The sequence below is a fragment of the Myodes glareolus genome, chromosome 12 (genome assembly GCF_982192425.1).
Source record: "Myodes glareolus chromosome 12, mMyoGla1.1, whole genome shotgun sequence".
In the NCBI taxonomy this organism is placed as follows: Eukaryota; Metazoa; Chordata; class Mammalia; order Rodentia; family Cricetidae; genus Myodes; species Myodes glareolus.
In genome coordinates, this window is record NC_142037.1 from 35,729,429 (window position 1) to 35,750,255 (window position 20,827).

The 20,827-nt window shown below is 49.5% G+C and overlaps 1 protein-coding gene across 4 annotated transcripts in view; it reads right to left on the reverse strand.

The window, feature by feature from the left end:
* Positions 1 to 20,531, reverse strand: part of Slc39a14 (solute carrier family 39 member 14) — a 45,890-nt gene extending 25,359 nt beyond the window's left edge. Inside the window, exon 1 of one of the 4 annotated variants that reach the window (XM_048421704.3) lies at positions 20,395 to 20,531. The gene's annotated coding sequence lies outside the window, so the exon portion shown is untranslated. Of the gene's footprint in view, positions 1 to 210; positions 234 to 20,394 lie in introns of those variants that run through there. The other 3 variants (XM_048421703.3, XM_048421705.3, XM_085698691.2) reach the window with 3 other exon arrangements.
* Positions 20,532 to 20,827: the final 296 nt, after the last annotated feature.

A 20,827-nucleotide genomic window follows, 5' to 3' on the forward strand; every position in this document is an offset into this window, starting at 1 on the left:
GCCTCCAGCTATGGTATGCCAAAGGCCACCCAGGGTGGGAGACTTCCACACAGCACAAGAGGGCCAGGGGCCCACTCATTCATCCCAAGAAACTTCAGGTTGCTAAAAGGGGAAGGATGGAAGAACATTTAAAAAAAAAAAAAAAAAAAAGAAAGTCAATGGTAACCCAGAAGCAGAGACCAGAATCAGAACCAGTAGCCTGGGGCTCACCACACAAATGTCTGCTGATCTCCCCTTGTGTGTCAGCACAGTAGAGAGGAGGTTATATGGCCAGGGACCGGTGATCAGGACCTGGGGCAGCCAGAATGGACTAGAACAGGAAGGCTTATTTAGCCCCGAGCTGAGCCCGGAATGAGTTTAATGGCAGCCAAGCCCAGTGTTGGAGCCAGGAAGGGGGAGGGAAAAGCACACGTCAGGGCTCAGGGGCCACCAGGAAAAGCCAGAACTTCCAAAATTTCTTCAGGCAGGGGAAGACAAGCAAGGGGCCCAGGGGAGCCAACTAGTGCTTCGCGCCAAAGCTGTTCCTATTTCCATCACCTATCCATCAACAATTCCCAGACACCAGATTGCAAAAGCGTGGCCAGTTTGCCAGACCACGGTGTCCTACATGCGGCCTCAGTACCATGGCGCTTGCTCACTCTCACTTCCGGCACCTGCTTAAGCCAAGGCTTCTGGCTTGCTGATCAGGGTCAAATAAAAAGCAACACCTAGTAATTAAGCCATAAATGCTTTTTCTCCCAAGCATCTCGATTACCTCCCCTTGGTGGGGTAGTGGTGTCACATACCACTCTTAGCTCTCCAACTATTTTGGACACTATATTTCTTGGTCTTCCAACAAGCCTGCTTAACTAGATTTTTTGTTTCTTGAAGGCAAAGAGGGCTGTCTAGTATCCCTTTGTCAACATGAGCCTAGCATGGTGCTGGGCACACAAGAGCTAGACGCAGATCTGATCAAAGATGAGAAGTTAACCTCCCCGTCTTACCAATGTCTACAAGGCCCCTGCAGCCCAACACCCCTGTCTACAGACATTCTACATCCCCCCACAGATCATGTGAAGTCAGCTGTCAGGACCATCTACTGCTCCTTCCCCTAAGTCATTCTCTTATGGTAAACTCACTACACACACAAGCACAAATGTACAAACACGTTTGTTTTGTCTTTTATTTTTCAGAATGAGTTTTGCTGTGTAACCCTAGCAGGCCTGTTACTTAACATGCAGCCCAGGTTAGCCTTGAACTTCTGGCAATCCTCCTGCCTCATCCTACTAAGTGCTGGGATTATGGGTAGGCACCATCGCAATGGGTACTTCACTTACGATAAATAAACTAGAGGCCAGCTTGTGCTTACCAAATCTAAAACAGTTCTGGCCCAGCCCACACCAGCTCCCCAAAGAGAAGAAAAATAAGGAGTTCAAGCCCAGCCTCAGCTACATAGCAAGCCTGGGCTACATTAGATTGCCTCCATTAATAAAGAAATCAAAAGCAAGGACAACAAAAAACCTAAGCCCAAGGGTTCATTCACTCAAGAAATGGCGACTTCTGGCCTGTGACTAAGAATACTGTGAGTCCCTGGGATGCAAAGGACAGCAGGTACCTTCCCTCACACAGCAGGGAAGGTAAGTAAACCCTGGACAAGAAACTTAGCAGTACAGCAAAGCCAAGGTTCCCTGGTCAAACTGAGTCGACGGATTCCACCCAGGCTATGAAACGACCTGGAGACTCATCAGGAGAGATGAAGAAGGGCTCTCGGTTGAGCGCCCAGGGCCTGCTCCCAGGATCATGTTGCTAAGCTACGCTGCAAAGGGGCTGCTACTCAGGCATCTGATAGTTAAGACATCCCTGCCAGGGCACCATTCCAGTGACACAGATGTCCTCGAGTCTGTCCCATGGAAGGGAAAGCCCAGCCTCTTCCCACAAAACCGTTACACATGTGATGAGCACATCTAACTGGCAGAGTCTGAGTCACACAGGGAATTTTAGTAGCACAGATATCTGAGTCGTCTGGCTTTATTTTCATAGGCAATGCTAAGGTCCTAACCCAGAGTTTTCTGCATGTTAGTTAGCACTCTACCAATGAACTACACTCCCAGGCCATGAATGTGTAGCTTTATACATTTATAACAGAAAGTCAGCCTGGTGCCAGAGGCCAGGAAGGCTCCCCTAAAGGAAAGTTCAGCACCCCAGAACTTGTGAAAGAAAGCTGGAGAGGGGCGGTAGAACAGTTCATGAAGCTGTAGCCATGCTTAGGGACTCAGTGAAGATGGAGCAGCTAGAATTTGAAGTCCGCCGTGGCTAGACATACAACAGGTCACACAGGGGAGAGGATTACGGGCTGTAAATGTAGGCCTTGAAGGATTCAAGAGAACATCCGGTTGAGTTGTGGTGGGAATCAAACTCAGAGTCCCGAGCACACGAGGCGAGCGTCCTGCCACTGAGCTACATACACCCCAGCACCTGCTTTTGTTTGCTTGCTTGTTTGCAGTCTCACACTGTAGCCCAGGTTGGCTTGGTGCTCACTATGTCACCTAGGCTAGCCTAGGAACTCCTGGCAAGCCTCCTGCCTCAACCATCAAAGAACTGGGAGCACGGGCATGAGCCATTAGGCCTGGCATTCATATGTTTTTAATATTATCTGCCTGGCTGCATCATGGAGAGTGGGCAGAAGGCGGGCAGAAGGGGAGCAGGAGATTAAACAATGGGCTCTCACAGAGCAGTTAGGTGAAAACAGAACCTGGTTTGAAGGGCAAAAGTTCTTTGTGTTGGCTTCAGACTCAGCCACCCGGGCTATTATGCTGACCTCATAATTCTGCAAGTGGAATTAGAAAAGAGACCACCCCAAAATTCAGGCTAAGACAAGTCAGCTCAACCCTCCTGCTGCAGCAGGTAGGCAATTTAAGAAGCATGCACTCTGGCTCTGCAGTAAAACACGCCCCAGGGGCCTTTGTTTGCACTGCTTGGTAAATGGCCAAGACTACCTGCCTCAGCACCCCTTCCCCAAGCCTCTCCAGACTTGCAAGCTAGCTCAAGCCCAAGTACTCCTTAATGGCTCTAGCTGGCCAGTGTCCATAGCTGAGATAGCCTGGCATCTCATCATTAGCTGAAGGAAGTGTATTTTTTAAGTGTATGATCTTCACCTGAGAAACTGCTGGAAAGGCAAATTCTCAGCACCTCCAGGTAAACCGGAAACTCACTTGGCCCAGCAATGTGGGTTTTCCTTTGGGTTCTCTGGCAATGTTCCTGGACTCTAAAGCCCGAGGCTTGCCACTCCACTTCCATGAACACCAAAGGGGCAATAAAAAGGACCACATGGCCCTTTCCACCCAATATCCAGCCTTCCTGACTGGTTACTGCTTGCCGCTCAGCACCTGGACATCCTGCACTCACGAGACAGGGTTACTGAAGAAAGTTAAGAAAAATATTAGTTTCCAAATTGGGAAGAAGGCAGCAGAGAGAGAGAGACAGACAGACAGAAATGACATTCCCAGATCCTAAATCTTTTCCCATTTACCCAATCTCTTACATACTCTCTGGCCAAAACATAAGGCTTTTCCACATCCTCTGCTTCCTCCTCACTGTGGGACCACAAACCAAAGCATCCTGCTTCCTAAGATTCCAGGCACAAAACAGAAACCAACCCAGCCTACTGGTCCTCACCCTAGCCGCTTGGACCCTCCTCCCTGACTTCCCTGCCCGGCTTTGTCTCACAAGCCCCTGCACTCCTCCGGTGGAGAGTCAGGGCTCTTGCCCTTCAGGATCCATTCATTCTGCCTTCCACCTTCAGCTGCTGCTATTCTTTCCTGGGCTCTGGTCTCCAACCAGAACATCACACACAAGGTTGGAGAGATGGCTCAGAGGTCCTGAGTTCAATTCCCAGCACCCACATGGTGGCTCACAACCATCCAGAACGAGATTTGGTGCCGTCTTCAGGAATGCAAGTGTACATAAAGAGCACTCAGACCTAAGATATAAATTTTTTTAAAAAAAAAAGAATATCACACACACACACACACAACCCACCACCCATCTCACCCCTGCACCTTCTAGGCCAACCCCTCTGGACTCAAAAGCCTGAAGGCTACATGTGCATGCTTGCCCCATCCACCAGGTGAGGAGGAATGAGGGGGTCCCGCAGTAGTCTGTCTCTTCTCCATTCTGGTCCTCCCCAGCACCGCCTCACGCCAGCCAGACCCCTTCTCACCTTCCTCTTTGTCTCAAGGTCATGGCACTGAGAATGACAGGTTTACATTTTAGGTTAACTGCCGCGGCTGCTTCTTAACAGCCCAGGAGGCTGGCAGGACCTTCACTGAGTACTTGCATATAAAGGAAAAGGCTTCTGTACTCTGGCGTAACCTCACCCTCCCTAGGCACCACAGGAAGTTTAGACTTCACCATGGAAGCACTGGCGAAGGTCACGAGGGACAAGAGAATCCGCACAGTGGCATCTTCTAGAAGCTCCCTGTGTTGAAGGGGGGTAAAGGAGACCATGACCCTGGTCCCATTCCCTCCCCTCCCCCGTCCTGACCAGAACTCTGCAGAGAAGCTGTCAAGTTCAAGCACAGATGGATTCCAGAGCAAAAGCAAGCAAGGTTCTGGTTCATCTCACACGAAGCCGCAGATCAGTACATGCTATGGATGGAGCCACATGCGCAAACCTGCTGACACACTGCCATCTCCAGGCAATAGAGTACAAAACCGAGCTCCCTAACAGGGTAGCTATTTATGCACGTATTTCCACCCCCTCCCCAACCTCCCACAAACTGCTTGCCTATTAAAAAGGGATCAACATTCTAGCCAGACTTAAAACCTTATCCTTTCTAGTCAACACTAACCCGAGCTCCAGTTTAGGTCATTTTCAAACACAGGAGACGAAAGAAATAGACATTAAAACAGTTAAAGGTGCTGGAGAGAGGCCTAGTTGGTAAATGCTTGCCTGGCAAGCATAAGAACCTGAATTAAATACCTAGAACAAATGTAGCAAGAGCCTGGGTGTGGCGGCATGTGCTACAGAGGTGGGGAAGGTGGGTCCCCGAGGCTCACTGACCAGCCAGGGTAGACTACTTGAGAACCTTTCTGAAAAAAGGAGGGGGAGAGGGAAGGAGGGAGGGAGAGAGGGAGGATGGAAGGGAAGAAAAGGAAAGAGGGAGAGAGGGAAGGGAAAGAAAGGAAAAGAAGAGACAGGCGGGCGGGCAGTGGTGGCGCACGCCTTTAATCCCAGCACTTGGGAGGCAGAGGTAGGTGGATCTCTAAGTTAGAGGCCAGCCTGGTCTATAAGAGTTAGTTCCAGGACAGGCTCCCTGAGAAGGTAGGTAGAAAAACCTCCAGGAGCTGCAGAGAAACCTTGTCTCAAAAAACAAACAAACAAAAACAAAACAAAACAAGGCTGGAAATGGCTCAGTGGTTAAGAGTGTACACTGCTTTGCAGAGGAACAGAATTCTGCTCCCAGGACCCACACGGCACAGTTAAAAATTGCTCATCACTCCAGCTCCACGGTGTCTAGCACCCTCTTCTGGCCTCCGTGGGTACCTACACTCCCATGTACATACACACATATACACATAATTAAAAATAAATAAAATCAGCCAGGTGGTGACGGCGGCACATGTCTTTGATCCCAGCACTCGGGACGTAGAGGCAGGTGAATCTCCATGAGTTCGAGGCCAGCCTGGTCTACAAAAGGAGTTCGAGGGCAGCTAGAGCTGCTACAGAGAAATCCACTCTTGAAAAAACAAACAAATAAAAAAAAGTGTGGGCAACACCTAGATAGCAACATCCCAGGATGTCCCCTGGCCTCCACACACAGCTGCATGCAAATACATACACATTAATGCACACACACGGACAATACACAAAAGAAACTGATTACAGAAGCACCATTCATCAAAAGCCCTGGAGACAACGCAAAGGCCCCTGAGAAGGTAGGTAGAAAAACCTCCAGGAGCTTCTCAGAAAGGAACTGGATGTGAGCGAGTGCACACAGGGAGCTTTTAACACGTGCCCACTGACCGTGCAGTTTGTAAGAGACCCCTTCTAGGAAGACCTGGAAAGCCTGTCTGAGTCTGGAACACTGCTCTGGAAACTTCTGGTGCCAAGAGCCCAACTAAGTTTTCATAGTAACGCCAAAGGAGCAGGAAGAATTGGAGAAGAAACGTTGATGAGTTTGTTTTCGAAAGATCTCTGACCTGGCCTTCCACTGGGCACCCACCCGGCTACTGTCAGGGTTCTTTCTTTTAAACAGCGCGACAAATACATGCAAACATTAATTTAATCAAAGTGGTATTTCACCAGGCTGATCACATAATGTTCTTGGCCTTAACCCAGTTAATGTTCGCTCAGCAAAACTGAATGAAAGTCTAACGTTTTCCTGGGCTTTAAAAGCTACTGTGTTGAGCTAGGCATAGCGGCTTGTGCCTTTAATCCCAGCATTTAAGAGGCAGAGATAGGTGGATCGCTGAGTTCGAGGCCAGCCTGGTCTACATAGTGAGCTCCAGGACAGCCAGAGCTACGTAGTGAGTCCCTGTCTCCAAAAAAACAACACACACACACACACAAAAACAAAACAGGAAACGAGGGAGAAGATAGGTTAAGTCCCTTCCTTCCCCACATCTCTGAGAACCAAGTGCCCAGAGTGGCAGCCGCCTGGCAACCTCACCAGAAATAACATTTTACTTTCCCCCATGGTACGGGACGTATAAGAGGAGCCCCACAGGCTGTTTCTAGAATTCCTCAGCTGCTCATGGAAACTCTGAGTCTCACTACCATTAAGCACACCTCAATGTGCACACTATGTGGCATTGCTGGGGGAGGGGCTAGAGTGGTTGCCCAGAAGAGGGAGTGGACAATAATCAAGGCCATAGCTTCACACACCACACACAGAAGGCAGCTCACCCGTGGTCAAGGTCTCTGTCATGGGTCTGTTGGATGTCAGAGGGTGTCAGGGAGGGAGGAGCAGAAACAGAAACACGGGGACTTTGTTCCCAGGGCTGGACAGGCAGTCCCGTGGGGCATTTTGGTCAGCTGCCCGGGGCCTGGGGGAGTGGGGTGACTGTACTTTTTGCACCTTTCTGGGAAAGGGAATGGGAATAGTCATGGCTTGCTGCCCTGGAAACCGCCCAGGGACCTGGTTATCCTGAGAACTTGCCCAGCCTGCCACATGTGAAGTGTCCCAACTCTGGGGAAATAGCACTGGGATACCCAAAGGCTAGAGATGTTCCATAGGCTAGGGATGTCGGGGCATGAGACCAATCCTCAGGGAACAGAGCCAGCCTCCCCAGAGGCCACCAAGGCTGCAACTAGCCCCCAAGCTTTGTACTTTGTTCTCCAAGAAAACAAGTGTTGCTCTGGGCTGGCAAGGGGACCCTCCAACTTCCAGGAAAGGCCAGAGAAAGCATCCAGAGTACAGGGCTCTCCTGACTGGCAGAACAATTTGAGTTTCCAGTAAAAAAAAAAAAAAAAAAAAAAAAAAAAACACACAGGTCAGCCAGCCACCCTCCCTAACAGGTCTCTATTCCGTAGCCCCCACGCCCCACCCCAGCAAGACTCATGCACAAACCATAAAAGCTAAAAAAGGGTCTTACCAGAGTGGATGGAAAGGAGAGTGAGATCCAGGAACAAGTTAGCAGAGGCCACACTTCACAACTAATTTTAGTTTGGTAACAGGAATTGGACCTATGGTCTGTGCATGCCAGGCAAGCACTAACCACTATATTATGTTCCCAGACCTCTTTTTATTAAGACACTGCCTCATTAAGTTGCCTGGAGTGGGATTACATGCCTGTGCCATCAGGCCTAGAAACCAATACTGGATAAGGGTTAAGTACCAAGTCTTCAAATGTCTCATAGAGACCAGGTTGTAGGCTCCTGCCTCCACCTCCTGGGATGACAGGCATCCTCACAAATGCGGGGCAAGCACGCCACCACTGGGCCATTATTTGGAGCCTTTTGCAATTTTGTGTCTGTCTGTGTGTGAATCTATGGACCACAGTGCAAACTGGAGCGTTTCCTCTCCTTCCACCCCGTGTGTTCCAGAGATCTGGCTTGGGTTATCACACCGGAGGCAAGTGTCTCTCTATCCACTGGCCTTGCGTTTTATTTTATTTTTTGACTCTCAGTTATGGCCAAACATTCTTAGGTTTGCAAACAGTTATGCCTTTGTTTTCCCAACTGCCTACTACTCCCCTTTCTTCATTTTTGCTGAAATACAAGCATCTTTTCTTGGTGCTTATGTAAGAGTTCATTGCTGAGGCTGGAGAACAACTCAGTTTTTTGGGGTTTGTTTTGTGTGTGTGTGTGTGTGTGTGTGTGTGTGTGTGTGTGTGTGTGTTTCTTTTTTCCTGCTTTCCCAGAGGACTGGTGTTCAGTTCCCAGCACCCATGTTGAGCAGCTCACAACTATCTGTAACTCCAGGTGAATGGGATCTGGCACCCTCTGCTAGCCTCTACAGGCACTCGAATGCACATATCACACACACACACACACACACACACACACACACACACACAGACTTGATGTTTAAAAAATATGTGTCCCTTATTCCAGGGGGGGAAAAAAAGATCTCATTGTATATTAACCTTTGGTCACATGTTCAAATGTTTTCTCAATTATTTCCTTTTTAATTTTGCCCAACTGGAATTGGCAGCATAATAGTCTATCTTTTTATGTATATGTTTTCATGTACATGTGTATGCTTGTATGAGTTCATGTGCACTACGTGCATGCAGCAGCCCATGGAGGGTACTGCGTCCCCTGGAACAGGAGCTGCATGCAGTTCCCAGCCACCATGTGTGTACTGGGAATCAAACCCAGGAGCAGCCAGGGCTTCTAATCACTAAGCCATCTTTTAAGCTCCTGGAGACACGATGATCCAACAGAGGTCAAAATACAATTTCTCCTAAAGTTTCTGCTTTTACTAGCACGATTAGAACGTCGCCCAAGCTAGGCACGGTGGCACACACCTGGAACCTCAGCCCCGGGGAGCAGAAAGCGGGAAGGCCACCACCAAGTCAGGGCTACTCTATCTAGTCTGCACAGCGGCACAGCAAGTTCCGGGCCAACCAGGGCTACAGAGAGACGACTCAAGAAGAGAAACAAAGAACGGCCACAAGACCTTCCTACTACGTAATTACAGACATGTGCACTTGAGTTTCTTGCATGTAAAAACTTCAGCCTCTAAAGAGAATCTATTTTTTTTTTTCTTAATAAATAGTCGGTCCACCAATATCGCTAGAGTACAGTTTACCTCCTTTCTGAAGCTCAACGTGGAGTTCAGGGCCTGAGAATTACGGTCCTGGGGACCAAACTCAAGCCATCAGGTCTGACGTCGAGTGCATTTACCCACCGAGCCATCACATCAGCTCCTCAACTTTTTTTTTTTTTCTTTTTTTGAGACAGGGACTCTCTATGTATCTTTGGCTGTCCTGGAACTCACTATGTAAGCCAGGTTGGCCTCAGACTCACAGAGATCCACCTGCCTATGGCATTAAAGTCACATACCAGCACAGCTTTTTTTTTTTTAAGTTTTATTTTGAGATATGACATAAGGTCTTGTTTGCTTATTAAGGCTCTAGATTGAATCCGCAGCACCAACCCAAGCAAACAGACATGTCACAATGTGCCAAAGACAAGCAGTCTCCGGGTACAACAGCAAGAATTGTTACCATGAAAGTAATCCATGTAATAACATATATACAAAGGTTAAGAGTTAGCAGCGAGATGGCTCAGTGGGTAAAAGGGCTTGCGACCCAAACCAGGCGACCTGGGTTCAATGCCTGGAGCCCACATCAAGGGGTAAATGGCAAATGACCTCTGATCTCCACGTATGTGCCCCCGTCATGAATACACATATAAAATAATACTTAGTAAAAAGAAGACTTAAGAGTGGTCTGAGCCACACAGACCTCTGCCTGAGTCCCGACTCTACATTATCAGTCTCAAGGATCTAAAGGAAGACACAAGCCAATGGGACTTAGTTACGTCATAGAGAAAAGCAAAGGTCGTAACAGCCCCTCCCTCAGGGTAGCTGAGAAAAGGGAGATATGGAATATTAAATATAGTGCCTGCAACACAGAAACCACCCAATAAATGTTAATTAGAGACAGAATGAAGTGGACAAGAGAAACAAAGAAGGCTTGGAGGTAGAGCTCAGAGCTAGAGCACCCAAGAGGCCCCTCAGCGCCAGCCTTGCTCTTTCTACAGGGACACCCTGCACTCTGTAGCCGCTGGTACTGCACAGCATCTGATCCAGAAGGCTAGGTCTTCAGACCCAGGAGGCAGGGGGCCTGGGGCTGGGCTCTGAGCCAGAGCATCCAGGCCGGCATTCTGCCTCAGGGCTGAACTGAAGTATTCTCCTCCTTCCTCTTTACAAAGCCCGGCTCCTTGCATTCTAAGACAAACGGTACCCCCAAAACACCTCTATCTGAAACCTCAGAACGTGCTCTGAGTAGCAAGGGGGGGGCTCTGTTGATGAGGTCAGGCGAGGATCTTAAGAGGACACTATTGTGGTATCTGGAGGGGTCCTAAATCTAATGACTTGTCTCTTCAGAGAGGAGATGGGGGCAGATTGACACGCGTAGAATTTGGGGAGGCTGTATGTAGATGGAAACACAGTCTGGGTTAGTGTGGCCACAAGCCAGGAAATACCAAACACCCTCACCCACACGCTGCCATCGCCACCCACCCACTGCCCCCCTGCCCCGCAGAAGTTGGGAAGGGCAGGAGGACTCTCCCAAGAGCCGCTGGAGTAGCGCCCCACCCACACTTGACTTCAGACTTCTGAATCACTTTCTGGATCACTTTAGTAGTGTGCTAGGTTGACACCCGTGACCCCCGATTTGTTTGTGGGTAGAACCTGTAAGTGACACGGCACTCCTTTGCATCTCCTGGAGAGAGGGAGGCTGCGGCTGGAGGCTGACACCCAGGAAGCAAGAGTGGTGGATGTACTCGCCAGCGTGCAGGGAGTGGAGTTAGGAGAATCGGGAGTTCAAAGTCATCCTCAGCCACATAGTGAGTTCGAGGACAGTCTGGGCTACAAGAAACCCTGCCCCCAAAGTAAAAAGGGTGAGAAAGAGCTGGGCATGTTTCTCCATGGGGAGAGTTTGCTTAAGATAGACAAAACTGTGGCTTCGATCCCCAAAACAGGGGTGGAAGCAGGAGGATCAGAAATTCAAGGTTCAAGGCCAGCCTATGATACCTGAGAACCTGTCTCAAAACAAAAACAAAACATAGAAGAAAATGGTGTGTGTGGGGGGCGGGGGGGATCTAGGAATTGAAAGTGATCTCTGGCGAGTAGCCAGGAGGAGAATCCATCCTACATCTATCTATGAAGGGCTGCCTTCTTCCCAACTTTGAAAGCCAGCCTTCAGGAAAAGAACTATGGTTGGCTCCTCAATTTTAGCTCTGTAAGACCCTCAGCAAAGAAGCTAGTTCATCAGCTGCCTAAACTGGCCAACAGAGATGGGTAATCACAAAACAGGGGTCTGTTTTAAGACCTATTTGGATAGCACTAACATGCTTGCCTGTTTTCATAGACAACACCACACACTTCCATATCCTAGAGTTATGATGGCAGACCAAGCTGCAGCAGGTCTTTGAGCCCCTCCCTATTCTGGAACTTCCATTAGCCCATCCCACTGACAACGTTAAACATAGGACCACTAGAGCGGAGGGGGTGGGGGACCTGACTATGGCTGTTGTGAGCAGCTCTCACCCAAGTGGCCATTCCGCCCTTTTAACAGTGTGTTCTGTGAGATAAATTCTGAAGCTATGATGTTAACAAGACTGTTGCTTAGGACAGACACAAAGCCAGGCAAGTGTCACATGCCTACAAACCCAGCCCTGGGAACACTGAGGCAGTAAGATCTCAAAAGACAGATGGGGACTGGGGAGATGGTGCAGCAGGTAAGAGCGTTGGCTCCAAGCCTGGTGACCTGAGTTCTAACTTCAGAAGCCGGAAGGGAAGGCGAGAACCGGTTCTAGCCAGTTGTTCTCTGACCTTTCTCTGCACAGGTGTGTGCCTAAGCACACATAGTCAATCAATGTAAAAAGAAAAAAAAAATTAAGGACAGATGTGGCAGTTGCTTACTATCTTTGAGGCTAAGCCTGTCCACTTTTCTGAGTTCTAACTGAGAAGTATATATACATATACTCCTTTTCCATTTTCTGGCTCTTCTTTGGATACCAGCCAAAACCTAGGCAAACCTGGCCTAAAAAGTCAGGCTTTTTTTTTTTTCCTGAAGACCCTGTGGTCTTTTTCCACAGCTGTTTGTAAATCTCCATAGCTGAAATGGCCAAAGATGTGCGCCTCCTCCTCCCTCCATCCTCTTCTGTCCAGCAAGTAAAAGTTCTGTAGCTCAACTGTCTGGTTTTCTCTCAAGCTCTAATAAAATGGTCCTTGAGCTTAGGAAGGAAGGGAGGGAGGGAGGGAGGAAGGGAAAGGGGAGGGAGGGAAGAAAGAAAGAAAGGAAGGGATGAAAGGAGGGATGGAAGAGGGGAGAGAGGGAGGGAGGAAGGAAGAGGAGAGGGAGAGAGGGAGGGAGGGAGGGATGGAAGGAGGGGAGAGAGGGAGGGGTGGCAGGAAGAGGAGAGCAGAGGTGTGAGGGCAGAGGCGGGCAGTCAGAGGGGAGGACATCAGCGGCATTCACTCTATCCTGATGCCACTGTAGGTAGGCATGTCCGTGTTAGCCAGCAACACTGACTCTACTCTGGATTCTATCATCAGGAAGGTCACTGCAGTCAAATGCACGGTCCGCACAGAAGGATGTGCTTAGGTCAGTGTCGGGGGAACAGGAGCACAATCAGCAGATAACCTACGACCCACCAGTCTGACAAGGGCGGAGAGCTTTGCACTGTTGAAGAAGAAAGTTACAAACAGGGGAAAGACTTCAAAACTCAAGAGAATTTATGGCGCTAAGCTGAAATAAGAGGGGTCAGAATAGATGTGGTTGAAAACACAGAGGAGCTGGAATGTAGTTCATGCAGTATGCAGGGAGCCTTGGGTTAAAGCCCAGGCCTGAGAAAACCAGCTGCCTGTATTCCCAGCAGGATCAGAAATTCAAGGTCATCCTCAACTACAGAGCAAGTTACCGGCAGCCTTGGCCATAGGAGACCCTGCTCAAGATTTTCTACATCAGCCCGGTGGTGGTGGCGGTGGCGGTGCACACCTTGAATCCCAGCACTTGGAGGCAGAGGCCAGCCTGGTCTACAAGAGCTAGTTCCAGGACAGGAACCAAAGCCACACAGAGAAACGCTATCTCGAAAAACCAAAAAAATTTAAAAAAAAAAAAGATTTTCTAAGTCATATAACACACAGAGGATAGGTCAGTATCATTAAACACTTCCCATCTTTGTCTGCTAAAAGGGCCCAGAAACAAAGATAACCCAGTAGTGACTAACGACACTTCTAACAAATAGACTTTCTAATCTCTCTACTTCTCTGGAAAAGTGGTTGATTCTAGGGCTGAAGAGGGAAATGATAAGATGAACGAGGATTATTCTGTGACGTTAAAAAAAAATTCCTGGGGGAGGGGGATAAAGGGGCACAAAAGCTGACAAGATAACAAGGAAGCTCTTAATTAAGCCGGCCACTGCGGGGGGGGGGGGGGGGGTGCAGGGATAGACGCGGAGAGGGGGGGGGGCAGGGATAGCCGCGGAGAGCGCACTGGCCTCGCAAAGATGAGGCCTCGGTTAAGCTGACAATACCACAAAAGGCAGGAGGGAACGGGAAGGGTGAGTCATAAATAAAGACCAGGAGATCCTGACCATAGAAGAAAAGCTAACCCAAGAGGAGGGTCAGTTCCTCCTCTCAGCAAACTCTCAACTAAGAGATGCAGCGGGAGAGAGGTGGACACAGCGACCACAGACAAGATCCACAGCTGGAAGCTACAAGCAGAGGGTGGCAGTGCCGGAACAAACAGGATTGGGCCATCTGCGAGCACTGACTGTAGTGACAGGGGAAGGTAGGAACTTTACTAGGTGAGCTGTAGCACCCACCAATTTAACCCTGTCTGGACTCGGCAGCAAGGGCTCTGTGTGGGCGTGGTACCAGCCGGTGTCCTGGGCCTCAGCCTGGGATGCCCACAGAGCAGAAGGTGCTTTCCCTGGGAAGATCTGACCTGGCTCCATGCCACGTCTGCTCTGTCCTCCCTAGGTGGTAAAGGAGCACCTAGGTGCATGATGGCCCCTATCCTCGGACCGAGTCATGATAACTCACTGGAGGGCAAAGCAAGATCACTCAAGTAAGAACATTAGCCTGCAAGCCTCACATCTGGAGTTCAAGTCCACAACCCCCATAAAAAAATCCCCGATACCACGTGTGGGTGAGAGCACGCATCTGTAATCCTAGCACTCCTGCGGTAAAATGGGAGACAGAGATGGGGGATCGCCCAGAAGCTTGCAGGACGGCTAGCCTGGAGTATGCGACACGGGCAGAAACAAAACAAACAAACAAAAAAGAGCTTGCCCCCGACGTCCCTGTCCCCTGACACACTGTACCAACACACACACACACACACACACACACACACACACACACACTGAATGCTCGTTATGAACCTCTAAACAGCAACATCAGCATTCATTACAGTCTAGGAAGGACCAGGGAACCTATGTCAGACTGGAGAGGACCCTACGGAGAAATACCAACTCAGTGCGATGTGGGCGGCACATCAGACCCTGAACACAGGAAAAAGATAGTAGGGTAGGCACTGTGGCATATTAAAAAAGGCTTACGGTCTATAAATGCTGTGTCAATATTTGATTTCCTGCTCTTGGTAAATGAAGCCCCGGGAAAGGAAATCTATTCCTACAACTCTTTAGTACGTCTAAAGTCAATAGCAAAAGTTTAAAATAACAGCTGGGTATGGTGGTTCACCTGCATTCCCAGCATTCGGAAGGATCACTGTAAATTTAAGACCAGCTGGACTACGTATGAGTTCCAGGCATGAGGCCTTGTCTCAGAAGGAAACGAAAAGACTCGCAACTCCAACTTCAGGAGATCTGACACCTCCTCTGGCCTCCACCTGCACCTCCACAAGCACACGCATAAATTTAAAAAAAATTTCCAAAAAAAGTAAATAAAATGAAGTGTAATGGGAAATGCCCATTACACAGTGGTGTGTTAACTCCAGGTCCAGGGGAAACCTGCGCCCTCTTCTGGCCACTGTGAACACTGCATGAAAGCGGCACACAGACATACATGCAGGAAAACCATTCATACACATCAAATTAGTTTTTCTTTCGTTTTGTTTTCTTGAGACAGGGTTTCTCTGTGTAAGAGTCCTGGCTATCCCAGAACTCGCTCTATAGACCAGGCTGTCCTCGAATTCACAGAGATCTGCCTGCCTCAGTCTCCCAAACGCTGGGATTAAAGACATGTATCACCTCCGCCAGGCTAAAATTAAATATTTTAAACTATGAAAATGAATAACCTACACAAGTTACAAAAGTAAAAATAAAGAATTACAAATTTAAATTAGGCATTACCTAAAAGAAATAGGATTCTAAATACAGTTTGTAAATGTCACTTTTTAAATGAATGTTAGCAGCTATATCTACTAACCTTTTGCAGAGGCTGTATTTAACCATTTGCGTAGGACATCCACTTCACAAAACTTATTCTATACTGACATGCTTAGGAAGTGCCACTTGTGGGCAAAGTTATTCGTTGCAGCTCCGAATGTAATGGAAAAATGATGACAACCCGGGGGGGTTAACACAGATGAGGAAGAGGACAGCACTATTCCCATGAAGCTACATGGCTATAACAGAGAACGTAGACACACAGGGCTGAATCAACGGCGAATAACAGCCGCTAGCATAGTGGCGGGCAATGTCCGAAACACTGGCCAAGAACATTTACTTTAAGAAGGCAGGGTCGGGGGATGGGACGGTTCTTATCTTTGAACTACATGATTATAGAGTCTAGTGAAAATTACTTCACGAAGAAAATAAAGAGGACCATCTATGCACCTCACTCGCAGAACGCTGCAGAGCTTACACAAGGCCATGAGTTCCGGCCCCAGCAGCACAAACCAAGGAAAGCAAGGGGTCACATTCATAGGTGGTGCCTTCTCTCTCACACCTCAATTACCTCCTACTTCCTCTCCCTCTGCCGGGAAGTCCCGCCTATACCTCCTGCCTACTTATTGACCAGCCGGCTGGCTTTTTATTACACCAATCAAAGCAATACCCCGGCACACAGTGGGCAAATATCCCACAACACGTAGGTGTGATTCTCATACACAACTTCCAAGTCTACTCAGGGGACGAAACCCAAAAGGCTCATGCTGTTGGGGGCAAAGTGTTAGCCTAGCACAGTGGGAGAAGGTGGACCGAAACGAGTATGAACACATACAGGTTTTATATATACAGCTACATGGGCTTGTGTGCTTGTGCGCACGCAATCCCAAGGCAGAGGACCACTTTAGAGAGCTGGTCCTCTCCTTCCACCAGGCGGGCCCTGGGAGTCCAACTCTGATGCTGAGCCTGACTGCAAGCCCGTTTATCTGCTGAACCATCACAATACAGCACCCCCACCGCCCCTTTTTGAAACTTTTAGAAGAAAACGAACTTCTAAAACTTGTTATTGACCTGGGCTGTCCTGTTCGACTTTTTATCGACCTGGGCTGTCCCGTGGCCTCTACTCGTGCAGAGGTACATGTGCCCACGGACATACATATGCACGCAAAGTAAATAAATCATGTGATTTAAAAACAAAACAACAAACAAACAAACAAACAAACAAACAAAAACACTTGTGGTATCAAGGGATGAAACCCAGGGCCTTGTACATCTAGGCAAGTGTTCTAGCACTGAGCAACACTCCCCCATAAATCATTTCTTTTTTTAAAAATATTTTATTTATTTATTTATTTATTATGTATACAATATTCTGTCTGTGTGTATGTCTGCAGGCCAAAAGAGGGCATCAGACCTCATGTGGTTGCTGGGAATTGAACTCAGGACCTTTGGAAGAGCAAGCAATGCTCTTAACCACTGAGCCATCTCTCCAGCCCCATAAATTATTTCTTTATGAAATAATTAAATAATAATAAAAGCAGCTGGGCAGAGGTGGCACGGGCCTTTAGTCCCAGCTCTCAGGGGGCAGAGGCATGTGGAGCTCTAGGAGTTCGAGGCTAACACAGTTTACAGAGCGAGTCCTAGCACAGCCATGGCTGTAACACAAAGAAACCCTGTCTTCAAAACCCATAATAAAAAGAACGACAATAATAATACACTCCACGCATAGCTAAACTGACTCTATATTCTAACCCCTTAATTCAAAAAACTTAATGGATGTTTTTATAATAATATAGAACGCCCTGAGAGAATCTCTAGGGGTCAACCTCACGTAGAAACATCACTGCATCCCACCAAACCCTAGGCTCTCTCTCCTGGGCCTGTTCTGGCAGAAAGTGAGAGGGCTTGTGGAACTCAGAGCTCTGGTTGCCATGGCTAGGCATGGGGGATCCCCTGGAAGGTGACTTTACTGCCAGGCCCTCTAGCCTGATATAAATCGGAAAGCCCAGTAGAGGGCTCTGCTTCCCCATCTGGGCTGGTCCCAACCAAGGACCCTCTCTGGAGACTCCATGGCAGTTGGGGTTTGGAGTTCCTGTGATGGGAAAGCATGGGGCCCAGCTGGCAACAGTCCTAAGTTAGCAGACTCTGGACTTCTTATCTCCTGGCATTCTGCCAGCCGCCAGCCTGAAGGTCAGAGAAGGCCCACTGTAGACTCTAGGGGGGTGGGGGCTTTAGCATGACCCTCTCCTCTTTCCCTGCTCTCTTGGGACCCTCTCTTTGCCCAGAATCTGCTTCCCCAAACAAACTGTTAGGATGGAAGCAGAATCCCCTCCCTTGGTCCCTCCAATATACTGAGCAGTAACTGGCACCTTCCCAGTGTTCCAAGGAAGACACAAGACTATCGCTAAATTCACCATATTTAAAGGGTGAGGTACACTTCTTTGGTATTCCCCAATAAGTCTCTGCCACTCACAAGCAATGTCACTTGGGGACACTGATTAACCTCTCTGGGTCACTCCAGATAACATGCCAGCCTGTAGCTCTGCAAAATGGCAGAGTGTTACTTTCTTCAGGTATTAAATGGTACAGGAAGAACAGAACTGGTAGGGTTGGGGGGCTCTGGGCTTGGGGGAAGCAATTCAATATACTCCACCCCACTAGGGGTTATCTTGGGGTGCAGGGAAGAGGAAGCAGGTAGGAAATCTTTGAAACCAGCACCCACCCCGTGTCTGACAAGTATCCTACACTCACACACACACATAGGGGCGCTGCAAGGGGTTGGGGTGGGAGTTCTGCCTGGCCATGACTAAACCCTGATGAGGGATAGACTCAAGGCAGAAAAACACCCATCTCTCCTAAGATTGCCCAATGGATCTGTGAGCTATTTCCCGGCAGGCCACAGAAAAGCAGTCCCCGCAGGAGGACAAGGGACACTTTCTTCCCTGCTAAGGAGAAGACAATTCACCTTATGTCTGGTTCCCACCATCCTTACAACCTAGCCTAAGTGAGCGGCTGAGACGCTAAACCCACAAAATGGTGGAGCTACCAAGTCGTCAGCCACATTCCAGACGTGACCACAGGGTTCCACCAGTCAGTGAGAACAGACCCACTGTTGAAGGGAGACTGTGTTGGGATGTGTGCGGACAGAGAACTCGGCTCCAAAGCCCTGAGAGCTCTGCCACCGTGGCTTCTCTAAACTACCCCACCTGAATTCTTCACTCCCCACATCTTCACCTGAAAGGCAGAGTGCGCCTTCTGCCTGCACCCACCACAGGGGCCTCTGAAGGGTGCAAACCAAGCGCTGTACAAGGGACCTGGGTCTCTGGCAGCATCAACTCTTGGTTTGCAATAGCACACTGGATCCCCGGGAGCCTGTAATTCTCCTCTTATCTAAATGAAAGACCAATTGCATAGCTCGCCTCACCCCTCAAGGTAGTTGGTGCTTTAGCCAATTTCTGGGCTCTTTTATTCCCGTATCTGGGCCTCTACACTGTCCAGGTGAACAACTACAAGACAGTTATAGTGAGTGGGAAAGTGTTCTGGTCTGGTCTTTCTAAAAGAGCCATATCCTGGGTCAGTTCAGTGCCTCTGGTCACACCAATAAAAGTCACATGAAAAGGCCCCATACTCCATCTCCTGACTTGCCCCACTGGCGAAGAGCTCAAGTGAAGTCACCAATAGAAAAGGGACTTTCAATTCTACTTGTTGAAAGTTTTGATTCCAGCCATTCCTCTGGCTGCTTGGCCAAGGAAGCGTGTTGGAACCCCTCAGTGTTTAAGGTTTGTTTTAATAGGTAAGGGTTACGGAATTGTACACATTTTGGAAAAACAATTTAGGCTGGCCTTAGTACTAACCCAAACCCTCCCCAAGGTTGCAGACTATGTTAGGAACAGTAGCTCTGTTCACAGAGGTCAGGGTGGCTACTCTGGGGCCCGTTTCTACCATCCCCTAAAATCAACACCCCCAACAAGTAATAATGTATCCTAATGGCCAGGGGCTAGCTGGGTAAAAAGGGCTAATGCCACAACTCCAAATCCAGAGGATGCTTCAGGAAGAGGTAGGTGTTCTGCCAAAGTTGCTCCTGCCCCGACCCTTCCATTTAGGCCACAGGAAAGCACTCTGTCCCTCACCAAACCAAACTCAGAGTCATCTTGTACACACAGGCCACACAACTCTTGGGACAGTCCGATCAGTTTGGAATCTAGATTCTTAAAGCTGAACCACAACCCAGAGGTGGTCTAATCCCACCTCAGTATCACAAGTTGAATCTGGACGGCTATATTGACCATAGCTCTAAAACTTCAAGAGGGAGAAGCCGGTAACCACACCACCTAATTTGGGCAGTCCCAACCTAAACTGGAAAATCAGCGCGGTGCCTCCCTTGCGGTTTTCCATTCCAGCACAACCCAATAAGAAGAATCAGGCATCACTCTACTCTTCAGTCGGAGGGTAGCCTGGCAGGGGGCAGGGAGGAGAGCGCACACTGGTTCCTGGAATGCAAGGTCCAGACACCAGAGCCCCATGCGAGCAGCCGCCACCGCAGAGCATCCGATCTGCCCATCTATTCCGCTTCCTCTGCGCTCTACGTCCCCGGGCTCTAGAAAGCCCATCTCAGCCTTTCCGCGCAGCTATCGACCTCTCCGGCGCCCTTCTGTGGCTCACACATCCCAGGCCCTCCAGCCGAAGGGACAGCGCTGTGACCTCCTTCCTCTCGCCACCGTGGCCCAGCGATCAGGTGCCATTAGAACCGGGTTCAGGGAGTGCGCGGCCTCCCGAAAGGATCCCGGTCCTCAGGGGTGCCTGTGTCCCCAACCCCCATCCGGTATACCCCCAGCCCGGAGGTGCCCGGGTTCCCATCCTGTGTGAACCCGCTTAGTCCTCACCTGCAGTCCTCCAGCCGGCAGTCGGGCCCACGCAGCCTCACTATCCAGGCCCCGGGGCAGCCGGCGACACAGCTACTGAGTGGGTGCGTCCCCGCCGACAGCCACGCGCCCCCTCTCTGCGTCCGGCCCCCGCCGCGTGCGCATGCCCGACCATATACCCCGCGCGCGTCACCGCAGGGCCCGCCCCCGCCTGCTGCCCCGCCCCACTCCCCCGGCCTGCCACGTGGGGCGGTCAACGAGCAGCGCTCAGTCACCCGGGTCAAACTGGTCCTCTAACTCTGTGCATCCCAGGCTCGCATCCTACTTCTCGCGACCTCATCACCCTTTCTTTCGATTTCCATCCTTGACTCACAGAGGCCCCGCAGGCTCCTCTGTTCTCTGGAACTCTTCCATCTGTCCTTCAGTGCCCTTTGTGAGAAACAGCCTGGCCTCT